Source organism: Ornithorhynchus anatinus, chromosome 5 (assembly GCF_004115215.2).
Source record: "Ornithorhynchus anatinus isolate Pmale09 chromosome 5, mOrnAna1.pri.v4, whole genome shotgun sequence".
Lineage (NCBI taxonomy): Eukaryota > Metazoa > Chordata > Mammalia > Monotremata > Ornithorhynchidae > Ornithorhynchus > Ornithorhynchus anatinus.
The window spans coordinates 72463208-72478828 of record NC_041732.1 but is presented as its reverse complement, the minus strand read 5'-3'; the positions used below and the strand labels follow the sequence as shown (position 1 = coordinate 72478828).

The window sequence follows — 15621 nt, the reverse complement described above, 5'->3', positions numbered from 1 at the left end:
TTACTATTAGACACCTTTCCTGCCCACAACGAGCTTACAGTCTGGAGAGGAAGACAGGTATTAAAGTAAATTATGGTTATGTACAGAAGCGCTGTGGGGCTGAATATCAATTGCTAAAAAGGTATAGATCCAAGGGCGTAGGTGACACAGAAGGGAAAGTGGGTAAGGATAAAGAGGGCTTAGTTGGGGAAGGTTTCTCAGTCCCGGGGTTTCCCTCTCCGCTGCAGGAAACGCTTGCTGAATACAGGCCCTCCGCAGAGGGGTGTTGGCAGAGACCTGCTCTTCCAATCTCTGCCAAGCGAAGGCTGTGCAGCCTCTGATGGGATAATATCTTCATGGCCATTAATTTAGAAAATTAGATAATTTGCTATACCCCTTGTACAATTTTACAACTTTTTCCAGTCATGGAGCTGCATACCAGCCAGAGAGTCTCACTGGTAATGAGTTTGGGATGAAAAAATTCATTAATAATAAAACGCATGAGGGGAAGTAGAGATGAATTGGAGCTCAGGGAGAGGAGCTGAAGAAAAACATTGAAAAAAAATCAGCAATCCATCTCCAAGAGTCACACAAACAGTTCAAAAGGACCTCCTTGGGAAAAAATGAGCTGTTCAGAACTCTTGGCCAAGAGTTGGGTAACAGTGGCAGTTACCAAAGGCAGCTTCAGCTGGGGGCAGGGAGCAGTTACGGCAGCCCAATCCTCCTGGTATTTGTGTGCACGTGGCTGTGGATGCGTCAGGGGGAGGAGGACAGGTGAGAAGTGGATGTGGGCCGAGGACGTTACTGTCACTGGGGCCTATCTCCAGAGGTTATTCTTCCCATCAGAACCCTTCGCCCACCCACATCACTGCCACCGGCCAAACCGGCTGGCAGCAGGGTGGAAAAACGGTGTGGGTAACGGTGACACTGAAAAGCGGTTGCATTGCGGATGAAACTCTTCTTTGGTTAGGGCTGGATGCACAGCTTCATTTTGGTCCCTATTCTGTTTCTTCTCTCCTGCCTGAGGTCCCATCCGAGACATGATGGAGAAATATCCCCAAACTGAATTTTCCAAGCTGTCCCTTCTCCCAGATGCCATGCCTGCCTGAAGTCCCATCCAAGATACACTTATCCTATCCCCAGTCCTCAAAATCCTCCAGTGTTTTTCATCCAGCTTCACATCATAACAGAAACTCCTTGACATCAGCTTTAAAGCACTCAATTGTCTTTCCCCCATCTACCATACATCTCTGAGTTCCTATTACAACTCAGCACACTCATTTTGCTCTTCTAATGCCAAACTACTCACTGTACCTCGATTTCATCTATCTCACCGCCAACCCCTCACCCACACGCTGTCTCTAGCCTGGAACTCCCTCTTCATATCCGACAGACCATCACTCTCCCCACCTTCAAAGTCTTATTAAAATTACATCTCCTCCAAGGGGCCTTTTCCAACTAAGCCCTCATTTCCTCTATTCTCTCTCCCTCTGGGTCATCTCTTGCACTTAGATTTATACCCATTATTCATCCTGCCTTAAGCCCCAGAGCACTTACGTGCATACCCTTAATTTATTTTTTTATATCAAAGCCTGCCTCCTCCTCTAGACTGTAAACTACTTGTGGGGAGGGATCATGCCTACCAACTACGATATAGTGTACTCTCCAAAGTACTTAGTACAGTGCTTTGTACACAGTAAGCACTCAGTAAATACAATTAGTTGAGAGTCCCACATCTTATTGCATCTTCTTCCAGCACCTTCCTCATCAGTAATTCAAATCTCCACAAGTCAGTTGATCTTGAACTAATCGCTTCAGACATTTTATTCTGGCACACATAGATCGACAAGAAGTTCGAAGGGGAAAAAAAAACAAAACCTCTGTTGAAGGGGTAAATGTCCTTCATTTGCAATGACACTAAACCCCGAAGGCTATTTTTGGCCTTAAGTGTTTTACAGACAAACAGGGTATTGGCAGAGATGACTACAATCAGCTTTAGAATGTAATGTCAAGTTACACCAAATATTTCCTCCCACTCAGACAGCTCTGAAATTGTTCTCTAAATGTCACCAGGTGTAAACCGTCAAAACCTTGCAGGCTCAGAGCCAACTAAACTTTTGGATATTTAAAGAAACAGTATCAAACTCCCAACGTAGCATCTGATTCTCTTTTTGGGCTTTTCCGACACAGAATCCCCAGTCCTTTTTCCCTAGATGGTCATTTTCTTCAAGAGTCTGAGGTGAAATGCAAATTTTACTTGAGACCCAGCAGCTAATAAAATATTTCATATCAGTTTTCATCATCATCACTGTCAGTATCTATTGAGTGCCTACTGTGCGCACAGCACTTTACTAAGCGCCTAGGGATATACAAAAAAAGTAGAAGACTCAGGTCCCCTGAGGAGGAACACTGGCAGGGAGACAGGCAGGCACAGAGAGGAGATCAACAAAGGGAACATGAGGGTGAACAAAAGGAAGCAAAAAACAACCAAGTAAATAAAGTGCACATACATATACGTGCCAAATGCCATTGGAAGTCAGTTGTCTCTAATGGAATTAGTACGTTAACTTTCTTCTATGTGCAAAGCAATGTACTAAGGGCTGGGGGGAAAAAAAGTTTGAGAATTGGGCATGATCTCTGGCACCGCCAGGGTCTATCAACCCATGAATAATGGACATGAGAGGGGACTAAGCTGATTGTTGGTAGGAAAAGCGTTTACCAACAATATTATATGTTACTCTTCCGAGAGTTTAGTATAGTGCTCTGCACACAGTAAGCACTCAATAAATACCACTGATTGACTGACTGGTGACAGATACATAAGGAAAGATGAAACAGCAAAAAGCATAATAATGACATAAAAGACCAGGACAGTGATAAATAAAATAAGTGAATACCAAAAGAGCACTATAGTGTACTGTCACTAGAGGAGCAAAGTTTCGGGCCCCTCTCAGTTCAGAATCCACCAGGCACAGTAGTGATGGGTCTCAGCCTTCCCAATTGTTCTGAAGGTTGAGAATGCTTCATGCTATTGTTACCGCCTCTCCCTGCCATGAGGAAGCAGAGCAATCAATTAATGATCAATCAGTGGTATTTACTGAGTGCTTCCTAGGTGCAGAGCACTGTATTAAGCGCTTGGGAGAGTACGATACCACAGACTTAACAGACACATTCCCTGCCCATGAGCTAAAAGTCTAGGGCAGGAGCTGATGGGGAAATCTGGTGGTGTGAGGGCCGGTTGGCTTCTCTCCCAGGCAGCAGAGCTCCGGTCTTTTCCAAGGTTTAGAGCTCCTTAGGGCTAGTGTTTGGCCCTAGCCAATACTTGGGTCAGCTTACCCAAGGGAGCCCCTAAAACATGGGGATTTGACCATTTGAGCTCTTTAGTTTCTGAGTGAGCCATCAGAATCCCTGGGAATGATTTGTTGATCTTTGATCTGGACCCTGATCTGAAAAGACCAGAGGTTATAATAACATAATTGTGATATTTGTTAAGCCCTTACTATGGGCCAGGCACTGTTCTAAATTCAGGGGTGGATTCGAGTAAATTGTATTAAACACAGTCCCTGTTCCACATGGGGCTCATAATCTTAATCCCCATTTTGCAGATGAGGTAACTGAAGCACAGAGAAGTGAAGTGACATGCCCAAGGTGATACAGCAGATCCTTGGCAGAAATGGAATTAGAACCCACATCTTTCTGACTCCCAGGCCCATGCTCTATCCACTAGGCCAGGCTGCTTCTCCCAGAAGCTGATCTTGCCCAAGCCCCGGTGGTCAAGTGGGGATGCGGACTTTCATAGATCAGCATGAAAAAGGTCAATTTTAAGATTTCCTGTTCAACTCAAGCAAAGCAAACTAGGGAATTTCTGGGACCTACCTTACCAAAGCCTCCCCCCAACCCCCGCCGGGACTGAGTTGATGATGTGTTAGTGAGGGTGGGTCAGAACTATCCTGTTCCCTCAAGTCTCGCTTGGAAACAGTGCGGGAACACTCCTGCCTCACCACATTCTTTCTGCAGGAACCAGCTGCCATGTCTCAGCTGGAATCGTGGCTTGAAGCAAACTCCATTTTTCTTGCCAAACACCAGGAAATAGATGATCTGACTTCCATCGTCTCCTTGAGGATGGATTTATGGCTGGGTCCTGTAAACAACAGGCTTTGCTCACAGAGAGAGAGTGGCAGCTAGAGAGAAGGTGGCAGGGTAGAACTACCGCCAGAGGCTCTGTATGTATATGCCCCAATGTCTATACTCTCCCAAGCGCTTAGTACTTAATAAATACCATTAACTAATTAACCCCCACTCTTTTAGACGATAGTGGGGTAAAGAATAGTGGTTGCTGACTGCCGAGCTTCACCTCTGCCCTTTCCCCTACAAATATTACAAAAAAAGCTGCCAATCCCATTAGCAGTCCTACCCTCTGAGGCTCTGCCCACTGCCCTGCCATTATGCAATCAATCAATCAATCAATGGTATTTATCAAGATTGCATTCCCAGCCTATTTGGAAGAAGTAGTCTGATCCTGAAAGAAGGTGGCCCTGGAGATAGGAGGAGAAGAAGTAGGAGATTTGGGCCAGACAGATTAGATTCATTCATTCATTCAATCGTATTTATTAAGCACTTACCGTGTGCAGAGCTCTGTACTAAGTGCATGGAAAAGTACAATACAACAATAACAGAGACATTCCTTGCCCACAATGAACTCACAGTTTTGGCGGGGGTGGGGGGGGAGATACAGACATCAATACAAATTAAATTACAGATATATATAAGTGCTGTGGGGCTGGGGGGCAGAGAAGGGAAAGGGAGCAAGTCAGGGTGATGCAGAAGGATGTGGCAGATGAGGAAAAGTGGGGCTTAGGAGAGGTACCTTCAATAAGGCCTTGAAGCGGGGGAGAGTCATTGTTTGTGTGCTTGACTCTGTTGGCAACAACTCCAGAACTGGCCATGCAACTGAGAAGCCCTTGCTTGCCTTAAAATAGCTGGCTGCCCTGTAGGAAGAGACTTGTAGGCCTGAGGTGGGGCAGATGAGTACTGTAGAGCAGAGCCCAGGATAGCTGGTGTATGCCAATGGTCCTCACACAATCACACAGACATACACATCCACAGCACTTATGTACAAATCTGTAATTTATTTATATTAATCTCTGTCTCCCCACCTCTAGACTGTAAACTCACTGTGGGCAGGGAATGTGTCTGTTTATTGTAGTATTGCATTCTTCTAAGCACTTAGTATAGTGCTCTGCGCACAGTAAGCACTCATTAAATATGAATGAATATATAAAACTGACCTAGGGCTTCGAAGACAACCCTTCTGATGATCATATGCCATACCCCATGTGTAGTATGGCTGAAAAGATTGTCCCATGCCAAGGACACATAAAGAGTGTCCTTTGCGGTGACGCTGCATTTCCTTATGGTAGAACTTTGTGTTTATTTTTGACTCTCCATCTTAGTACTCAGTTCTTCTCTGAAAGCACCTGCTCGAGAAGAGCCCCTGCTCTCCTAATGCTATGTTTGAGGTTGCCTCCCATCAGGCCGCAGCTACGCTGCACTGCTTAAGACGTTTCTTTAGCTGTCCTTGCTCTTGATCAACCCACCGACTGATTCATTCAGCTCTCTACATGGCACCTGATGGTGGAGAAAGCATCTGCTCAGATGAACACCCGCGTAGGAAGAATACAGAAGGGGCCGAAGTCTTAATCTAGTCCTACTCCTGCCCCTTCGGGATACCCCAAGTGACCAAACCAGAGCACAAGGTAGTGGAAGCAGGGGTTGGGGAGGTCATAAGGACAGTCCTGGCCTCCCTAGGTAGAATGGGTAGGGTAGAGGTTTATAGCAGTGCTTATGTTCATATCCATAATTTATTAATTGATATTAATGTCTGTATCTCCCTCTAGTCTGTAAGCTTGTTGTGGGCAAGGAATGAGTCTACCAACTGTTATATTGTACTCTTCCAAGCACTCCGTACAATGCTCTACACACAGTAAGCACTCAATAAATACCACTGATTGACTGATGCCTATTCATCACTGCAAAAACACAGGGGCACAGGGTAGGGACCATGTCTAATCCTCATTCATGAATGAATGATATGGGTTTTGAGTGAAGAGATACTGAATGACCATAGATAAGTCATTTGCCTCCACTTTCCCATCTATAAAATGGGATGAGATGACTGCTTGCTGCCATGGCACCATAGGATGGTTGGGAAAATTGAGGAAGTGATGTGCATAAACAGCTGAGTGTGTCTTTACTGTTAATTCACATGCTTGACCTCTCTCTCATTCAACCCCACAGTATTCAGTCTGTTGCTAAATCCTGTTGGTTCTACCTTCATAAGATCTCTAGAATCCACCCCTTCTCTATTCAGACTGTTATCACACTGATTCAAGACTTCAAATTCTGCCTTGACTACTGCATCAGCCTCCTCGTTGACCACCCTGCCTCCTACCTCTTCCTACTCCAGTCCATACTTCACACTGCCGCGTAAATTTTTTCTACATCTGTGTCTCCCCACTCCTCAAAAACCTCCAATGATTGCCTGCACATCTCTGCATCAAACAGAAGCCCTCTACCATCGCCTTTCTTAACACACTCAATCAGGTCCCCCCCACCCCCCACCACGGTACCTCACTATGCCTACTACCTCATTTCACTATACCTACTACACTACTCACCTCTCTGGGTTGCATCTGAAGAGTTTCCAGTACTCTACCAGTCTTGACTGAAGGAGGGAGAAGCAAGCAGAGGCATATCCATTCCATCCCTAGCTCGGGCAGTGGCTAGCGAGTGGGAGACAGTCTGCTACAAGTCAAAACTCACCTGTGCTGGGCAGCAGTGGCATGGGAGAGAGTTGAGGGCTGAGATTCAGGTTTACTGTGTGGAGGGAGGCAATGGTAAACCGCTTCCATATTTTTACCAAGAACACTCTACGGATCCACTACCAGAACGATTGCAGATTTAGGTGGGGCGTTCTGGGAGAGATGTGTCCATGGAGTTGCTATGGTCGGAGATAGCTCGACATCATAAGACAACAACAACAACTACATTACTGCAACCTGCACATTTGGTTCCTCTTATGCCAACCTACTCACTTTTCCTTGATCTCCTCTGCCTGACCTCCAACCACTTGCCCAGGTCCTAACCCTGGCCTGGAACTTCGTAGCTAACAGATCACCACTCTCCCCAACTTCCAAGCCTTATTAAAATCACATCTTCTCCAAGAGACCTACCCTAAGCCCTCACTTCCCCCATTTAACTTCCCTTTTGTGTCGCCTTCACCTATGTGTTTGAGTCCACACCTCTTTGATACTCACCTCACCTCCTATCCCAGAGCACTTATATACACATCTTTAGGCTCTACCATTCTCATAATTGTAATTTAATTTAATGTCTGTCTCCCCCTCTAGAAAGTAAGCTCCTTATGGGCAGGGATTGTGTCTACCAACTCTACTGTAATGTACTCTCTCAAGTGGTCAGTACAATGTACACAGTAAACACTCAAAAAATACCACTGACTAATTGATTTACTGCTGTTCTCTTAAAATGCCTTTCAGGTAGCTTCTACTGTGGCAAAATGAGGTCTGTTGTTTGCAAATACACTAGGGAAACTGCTGCTTCCTACACGGGCACAGAGAATTACTTGCAAACACAACAGCAAATATAGTCCAGAATGTTTTCAAGTATTATGCTTCACTTCACCCACAGAGAAATAGACACACTGCCATGTCTTTGAAGTCTCTATGGCTGGTGGTTTCAGGGCATAGAAAGGGTAAGCGTTTTGTCCAAGGTCACGTAGTGAAGCAATAACAACAAAGCCAGAAATCACACATTAAAAACAAAAAAAATCCAAGGGACTTCATGGGAATCCAGCAAAGGTAATATTTATTTCCTTGGGAGAAAAGTGGATTATGGAAGTTAAAAATACAACAACATGCACTAGTCCTAGAAACAGGGGGAGAGACATGGGAGTAGGAATTCCTTTAATTTGGTGGAGAGGGGTCTGAAAGGCTTGGGATGGAAAGCGGAGACTAGATGGAGGGGGTCCATGGGAAGCCCAAGGGATGGAGCAGATCAACTATTATCTTAATAATAATAATTAATAACTGTGTTATTTGTTAAGCACTTACTATGCACCAGGTACTGTTCTAAGCAATGGGGTAGAAACCAGCTAATCAGGTTGGAAACAGTTCCTGACCCACACAGGGCTCACAGTCTAAATCCCCATTTTACAGATGAGGAAAATGAGGCCCAGAGAAGTTAAGTGACTTGCCTAAGGTCACACAGCAGACAAGAGGCAGAGCTGGGATAAGAACCCAGATCCTTTTGACTCCCAGGCCCAACCTCTATCCACTAGGCAACACTGCTTCTCTTCTTAGGTAGTGCTGGCTGAGGCCTCATCCTGAGCTTCCACCCTGGCTGGGAGAGGACTGATGAGGGCAGTCTGGGCTCCTCGCTGCTGTGGAAATGCAGTGAGCACTTCCTCTTTTTCAGGACAGTTGAACCCCCAGGGCAGGTGGAGGCCTTTCCAGGTTACGCCCAGGCTTCTTCCAGGCTGCACTGGGTGGAGAGATCCAGCGAGAGGATGCCGGTAGAGGGGCACAGACAGCTCCAGTGCTCCCCAGATGGAGAGCTGCTGGTTTTGATCACTATGATACACAGCATGACCCCAGATTTGTTTTCTGGGAAGATGAAATGTCCATTTAATTAAAAACAATCACTGAAGCTCCGAACAATAGCTGCTCAAGGAAAGGAGAATTCCTGGGAGGAAGGCCATAGCCCAGGACCATCTGGTTTCTCAGTCTGCGACCCCCAAGATCCCACAGTCTCCACCTTCCGACCCCTAGCCTAGAGCTGAGCCAGCTCAGGAGTGAGGACCAGCCCTTGTTCCTGACTGACTCCTGGCTAGCATGGGTGGTGCCTGGTTTTTCTGCCAGTTTTTGATGGCTAGGCGCCAAGTGTTCAGATAATAACAGTTCAAGCCCTACCACAGGGCACCACTTATAGTAAGGAGGATGAGGAGATCCACAAAGGCTGGCCGAGGCTCAGAAACTGATCCTTTGGGGCCGAGTGGAGGCCGGGGGAAGCCAGCGCGACCATTATCCCGTCAGTGAAAACTTGGCCTGCCCCCATGAGTTGTGGCTCTGGAGCTAGGCAGAGATGGCGAAAGTGAAGCCCCATTCCCTGCGATCCAGACTCTATTGGAGACAAGAGGGAGTGGCCATTATCATATGAGGTGTTTGTGTTTGGGGCAGCCTTGTTACTGCCCTCTCTTCTGGGGAGGCTACAGTGGAGGGCACCTTTCACTTTAAAAATCGCAACGTCTCTAAAGAAAATTCCCAGATTTCCTGCTGGCATGGATTTCAATGCAAAAAAAAAAAAAATACAAGTTGGAAATTGACTGATGAGAATCAAAAGGTCAAAAATGACAGCCTGGTAAGAGGCTGTGTCAATGAACTCCATGTTTTGAATGGTGCCATGTGAATATTTCTTAATAATTTTGAATGCTTTCTAACAGCCATCATCTCAAAATGCTAATAATCATATCTAGACTGTAAGCTTGCAGGAAGCGTGCCTACCAACCTCGTTGAATTGTACTTTCCCAAGAGCTTAGTACAGTGCTCTGTAAACTTAAGCACTCAACAAATACCACTGATTGATTCATTTGATTAAAAAAAAGATTCACACTCAAAACATTATAGGCAGCTCCAAAAACACCAGCCAAACTGGAGGCGCCACCACATAATTAGTGACAGAACATCTGAGGTTCAATTACTCTGCTTGGGAGGGCCGGCAAAGAGTGATTCTAAACTGCCTTTCAACTAGCCTGGAAGGATAATCACAATTGTGATACGTGTTTAACACTTATTATGTCCTGAACACTGTATTAAGCACTGGGGTAGATACAAGATAATCAGGTTAGACACAGTCCCTGTCCTAGTCTAAGAGGGAAGGAAAATAAGGACTGAGTATTTTACAGAGAAGGTGTTATTTTACAGATGAGATGTTAGGTGACTTGCCCAAGGTCACATAGCAGGCAAGTGCCTGAGAGTCAAGACTAGAACCCAGGTCCTCTGACTCCCAGGCCCATGCTTTTTCCAGTCAATCAATTAGTGGTATTTGTTGAGAGCCAAGTGCACAGGTGACGCAGAAAGGCGAGGGAGCTAGAGAAGGGGTTAGTTCAGGGGTCTGCACACAGTAAGCACTCAGCAGAATCTCTCAGCAGCAGATAACGGTTGCTATTCAATTGTTTCAAGTGTATCTCCACTTGATAATTTGGTAGGGTGTGACATGGCCCTGGCTCACCCTCCTCTTCCAGATAACCTGATAGCAAACTCAGTACCGCTTCCTGGAACCACTGGATGAGGGATGGCTCAGTCTGAGCTGAAATATCAGCAGCACGGCCTAGTGGATAGACCACTGACCTGGGAGTCAGAAGGACCCAGCTCTGCTATGGGTCTGCTGTGTGATCTTGGGCAAGTCGCGTAATAATGTTGGTATTTGTTAAGCGCTTACTATGTGCAGAGCACTGTTCTAAGCGCTGGGGTAGACACAGGGGAATCAGGTTGTCCCACGTGGGGCTCACAGTCTTAATCCTCATTTTACAGATGAGGTAACTGAGGCACAGAGAAGTTAAGTTACTTGCCCACAGTCACACAGCTGACAAGTGGCAGAGCCGAGATTCGAACCCTCACTTCTCTGTGCCTCAATTACCTCATCTGCAAAATGGGGATTAAGATTGTGAGCACCATGTGGATCAGGGACTGTGTCCAACCTGATTAGCTTGCTTAGCAAGGACCATAATTATTATTATTATTTTTAAACACAGTGAGACAGAAGGGGATACCGGGACCACCTAAAGTGCTCTCTAAACGAAACTCCTTGCTCTACTTCTCCAATGAATCCTAAAGCTCCATTTTGCCCTGCCTTGCTGTGCAACTGCATTGTGATGTTTGTTCTATTATTTTATGGTACTTGTTAAGCTCTTACTATGTGTCAAACACTGTTGTAAGCACTGGAATAGGTACAAGGTAATTAGGGCAGACACAGTCCCTATCTCGAGGAGGGAGAACAGGGGACTGTCTCTCCCAAAGCAATGACTATTAGGAGAATTCATGGCCTCTTGATTTCTGTGGAAGCAAGTTGTATCAATCAATGGTATTTATTGAGCACTTACTGTGTGCAGAGCACTTGGAAGAGTATAATAAAGCAGAGTTGGAAGACACAATCCTTACCCACAGGTGCTTAGAGTATAGTGGATCAGCCTCTTTGAGAGGCTCTGATCCAAGGAAGGATGTGTCATGTATCTAGGCCTTGGTAAATTAGCCCCTTCTTGCCTAACCATTCCCTCCGACCCATTTTGTTTCTAGGCCTGTTTGATTGTCTTCTAACCACTTTAAGTGAACGAGGCTAACTCTAGGGACTAGAGTTCCTAGGAGTGGTAGAATATCAACAGATGGAAAATGAAGCAGCGTGGCTCAAAGGAAAGAGCCCCGGCCTGGGAGTCAGAGGTCATGGGTTCTAATCCCGGCTCCGCCGCTTGCCAGCTGTGTGACTTTGGGCAAGTCACTTCACTTCTCTGTCCCTCAGTTACCTCATCTGTAAAATGGGGATTAAAACTGTGAGCTCCACATGGGACAACCTGATCACCTTGTATCCCCCAGCGCTTAGAATAGTGCTTTGCACGTAGTAAGCACTTAATAAATACCACCATCATTATTATTATTATTATTAAGTGATGGGCCTATAGGTCTGGACTCCATTTTGTCTGACCAAGCTGCCATTTACTTGAAGCAGGCATGTCTCTTCCTCTCTCCTTTATTTCATTTTATCTGTCTTATCAGGAATTTTGGTTTGTTAAGGTCTTGAGACAGGAAAGAACCAGGTCATGGTTCCTAACCTGCTTATCAATAGTGTTTGCCCACCAGATCTATAATGGAGAGAACCAGGCAGGGTCCAATAATTATCGCAAGTAGAATTTACTGCTGTTTGTATTATGGTATATACAATAATAATAATAATAATAATGTTGGTATTTGTTAAGCGCTTACTATGTGCAGAGCACTGTTCTAAGCGCTGGGATAGACACAGGGGAATCAGGTTGTCCCACGTGGGGCTCACAGTCTTAATCCCCATTTTACAGATGAGGGAACTGAGACACGGAGAAGTTAAGTGACTTGCCCACAGTCACACAGCTGACAAGTGGCAGAGCTGGGATTCGAACTCATGAGCCCTGACTCCAAAGCCCGTGCTCTTTCCACTGCGCCACGCTGCTTCTCAATGCATTGTGCTCTTCAATCACGGGTGATGCTAGTCTACTTTGCTGTACCAACTGAATATAAAGAAAATCTATATTGCTTGAAGTTGAGCTGGCCTTGACTACCAGAGGAAACTGCAAGTCAACCACCACTCCCAAGTAGTGCTAGAAAAATTAGTAATAATTGCAGGCCTCTAACGTTAGCCTTCTCACTGTGCTTCGATCTTGTCTACCTTGCCACCAACCCCTCACCCATGTCCTGCCTCTGGCCTCGAATACCCTCACTCCTCATATCCGACAATTACTTTCCCCAACTTCAATGCCTTATTTAAGGCACATCTTTTCCAAGACGCCTTCCCTGTCTCCCTTCCCATTCCTCTTCTCTCACTCCTTTCTGCGTCATCCTGACTTGCTCTCTTTGTTCTTTCCCCCAACTCTGGTCCCACAGCACTTATGTATATACCTCTCATTTATTTATATTAATGTCTGTCTCCCTCCCACCACCCCAGACTGTAAGCTTGTTGTGGGCAGGGAATGTGTCTATTATTGTAGTAAACCCTCCCAAGTGCTTAGTACAGTGCTCTGCACACAGTAAGTGCTCAATAAATGACTGAATGAACGAATGAATGAAACATGTTTCTGACATACCCTTCTGAACACAATGCAGAGTCCAAGTTTCCTTTCACAGATGGAATAGGTTTCCCACAGAAACATAATGGCCCTTGTACATACAGCTGTGACTGAGAAGGGCTTCTCTCCCATCCACCCTTGCAGGGCTGCTGGGAGGGTCTCCATGTGACCCTGCCCCCAGGATCTGGCAGGGACAGGGGTCCCAAAGGCCCAGTAACCATTCCAACCCACCGGCCTCTCCCTCCTTCCCCTCCCCGATCCCACCCACGCCTGGAATGCTGAGAAGGAACTGGCAGTCGTGAACAGGAACAGGTTCTGCCACTGGGAATCTGAGACTGCTCAGATTCCCCTATCGTGTCTGTCACCCTCTGGGCAGTAACTTCACCGTTACTTTAGGGTTAAGCAACATAACTAACCGTTACGGAAAGTCCAGTACAACAGATTGGCAGGCAAGTCGGTTAAACTGAGGATTAGAGAGAGAGAGACCAGAAGGACAAAAGGGAAAGTGACCCAAAGTGGAAATTAGACCAGATTACTGAAGAGGAAAATAGAGAACCAGCATGATTATGTAGGAATAAGATTATAAACTGCTAAATCTGGAAAGGAGAGGCAACTAGCGCAAAAGGCAGATGGGAACAAAAAAAATGTAATTATATTGGATGGGAGCATCTTCCCCTCTTAACCAATTTAGAAACAGAGTGGTCTAATGGAAAGAGCATGCGCCTGGGAACCAGAAAACCTGGGTTCTAATCCTGGCTCCACTGCTTGTCTTCTGAATGACTTTGGGAAAGTCACTTCACTTCTCTGTGCCTTGTCTGTAAAATGGGGATTAAGTCTGTGAGTCCCATGTGGGACATGGCCTGTGTCCAATCTAAATAACCTGCATCTACCACAGTGCTTAGTATAGTGTCTGACAAATAGTAGGTGGTTAGTAAATACCATACATAAAAATATAGAACTACTGTCCTCGTAGACAGGAAGAGAACATGGATAATCAATGTTTATGAAAAGGAGGTGATTTTTGATGCTTTCTTGACTACTGAGTTAATGAAAAAGATCAGCTGAGGGTAATTGATCAGAAGAAGCCCTATATGCCATGGGCGGTTGGAATGCCAAACTAGAATCGACAACAAAACTATTAAAAAGGATCAAAAAACCCCCAACACAAGTATATTTAAGTCAGTAGGGGACTGAGGAAGTTACTTCAGGGTCACTTAACCGTGACTTTTGAGAATTCCTTTGAGGCCAGGAGAGGTCCGTGGGGATTGGAAAAGGGCAACTCGACTCAAGGACACCACCTCAACTCAACGTGTACAAAACTAAACTCATTTTCCCTTCCAAATTCTCTCTTTCCCTGGACTTTCCCATCACTGTTGACAATATCACCATTTTCCCCATCTGGGGAAGCAGTGTGGCCTAGTGGAAAGAGAACGGGCCTGGGAATCAGAGGGCCTGGGTTCAAATCCCTGCTCCGCCACCTTATCTTAACTTGTCTGTGCCTCAATTACCTCATCTGTAAAATGGGGATTAAATCCTTCTCCCTCAATTTAAACTGTTAGCTCATGTGGGACAGGGACTGTCCAACCTGGTTATCTTGTAGCTATCCCAGCACTTAATACAGATCCTGGCATATACTAAGTGTTTAACAAGAACGTTAAAAAGCTTTGATGTGGAGAATGGTGGTGTTACCAACGATGAAGGAAAAGTTAGGTAGATGAGAGGATTTGGAAGGGAGGCTGTCCTTCAGCTTTCACATTCATTCATCTGCTAAATCCCTATGGTTCTTCCTCTATAACATAGCTCAAATCAGCTCCTTCCTTTCCACCCTAGCAGCTACCACCCTGGTTCAAGCTCTTGTCTTAACACAGTTCGACTACTGCATTGGCTTCCTCACTGGTCACCTTGCTTCCAGGCTTTCACCCCTTTAGTTTACACGGGCTTGGGAGTCAGAGGTCATGAGTTCGAATCCTAGCTCTGCCACTTGTCAGCTGTGTTACTGTGGGCAAGTCACTTAACTTCTCTGTGCCTCAGTTCCCTCATCTGTAAAATGGGGATGAAGACCGTGAGCCTCACGTGGGACAACCTGACGACCCTGTATCTACCCCAGCGCTTAGAACAGTGCTCTGCACATAGTAAGTGCTTAACAAATACCAACATTATTATTATTACACTATAGGCTGCTGCACAAATTATCTTCCTGAACCATTCATTACTCCATTTCTCAAGTAACCCCAATGGCTACCTACTCTCTGCATCAAGCAGAAGCTCTTTCCTCTTAGCTTTGAGGCACTCAATACCTTTTACCAATTTGGACATCTGCTCTCTTTCATTTCAGCGCTTTCAGTGCTTACTGTGTGCAGAGCACTGTACTAAGGCACTTGGGAGAGTACAATACAACAATAAACAGACACGTTCCCTGCCCACAACAAGCTCACAGTCTCGATCGGGGGGAGACAGACAGAAATATAAACAGATTACAGATATGTACATAGGTGCTGTGGGGCTGGGATGGGGAAAGAGCAAAGGGAGCAAGTCAGTGCGACGCAGAAGGGAGTGGGAGAAGAGGAAAGAGGGGGCTTAGTCTGGGAAGGCCTTTATCAACCGTTACTCCCTAGCTTGCACTGTTCACTCCTTCCAATCCCCTTGCCGATCTCCTTCTCAACTCTCCCATCTCCAATCTCTTGCTCATTCTCTTTCCCAGTGAATGTTCCAGGCTGGAACTCCCTCCACTCAAAATAGGCCAGACCATAGCTATC

The 15621-nt window shown here is 45.7% G+C and overlaps 1 protein-coding gene and 1 non-coding gene across 5 annotated transcripts in view; one reads left to right on the top strand and one right to left on the bottom strand.

The window, feature by feature from the left end:
* ACOT7 (acyl-CoA thioesterase 7) overlaps nt 1-15621 on the bottom strand; it is a 173484-nt gene that overhangs the window by 1567 nt on the left and 156296 nt on the right. The window lies entirely within an intron of this gene.
* On the top strand, nt 6654-6791 carry LOC114812682. The gene has a single exon (XR_003760333.1). It is a non-coding gene; the product is annotated as a small nucleolar RNA SNORA7 (small nucleolar RNA).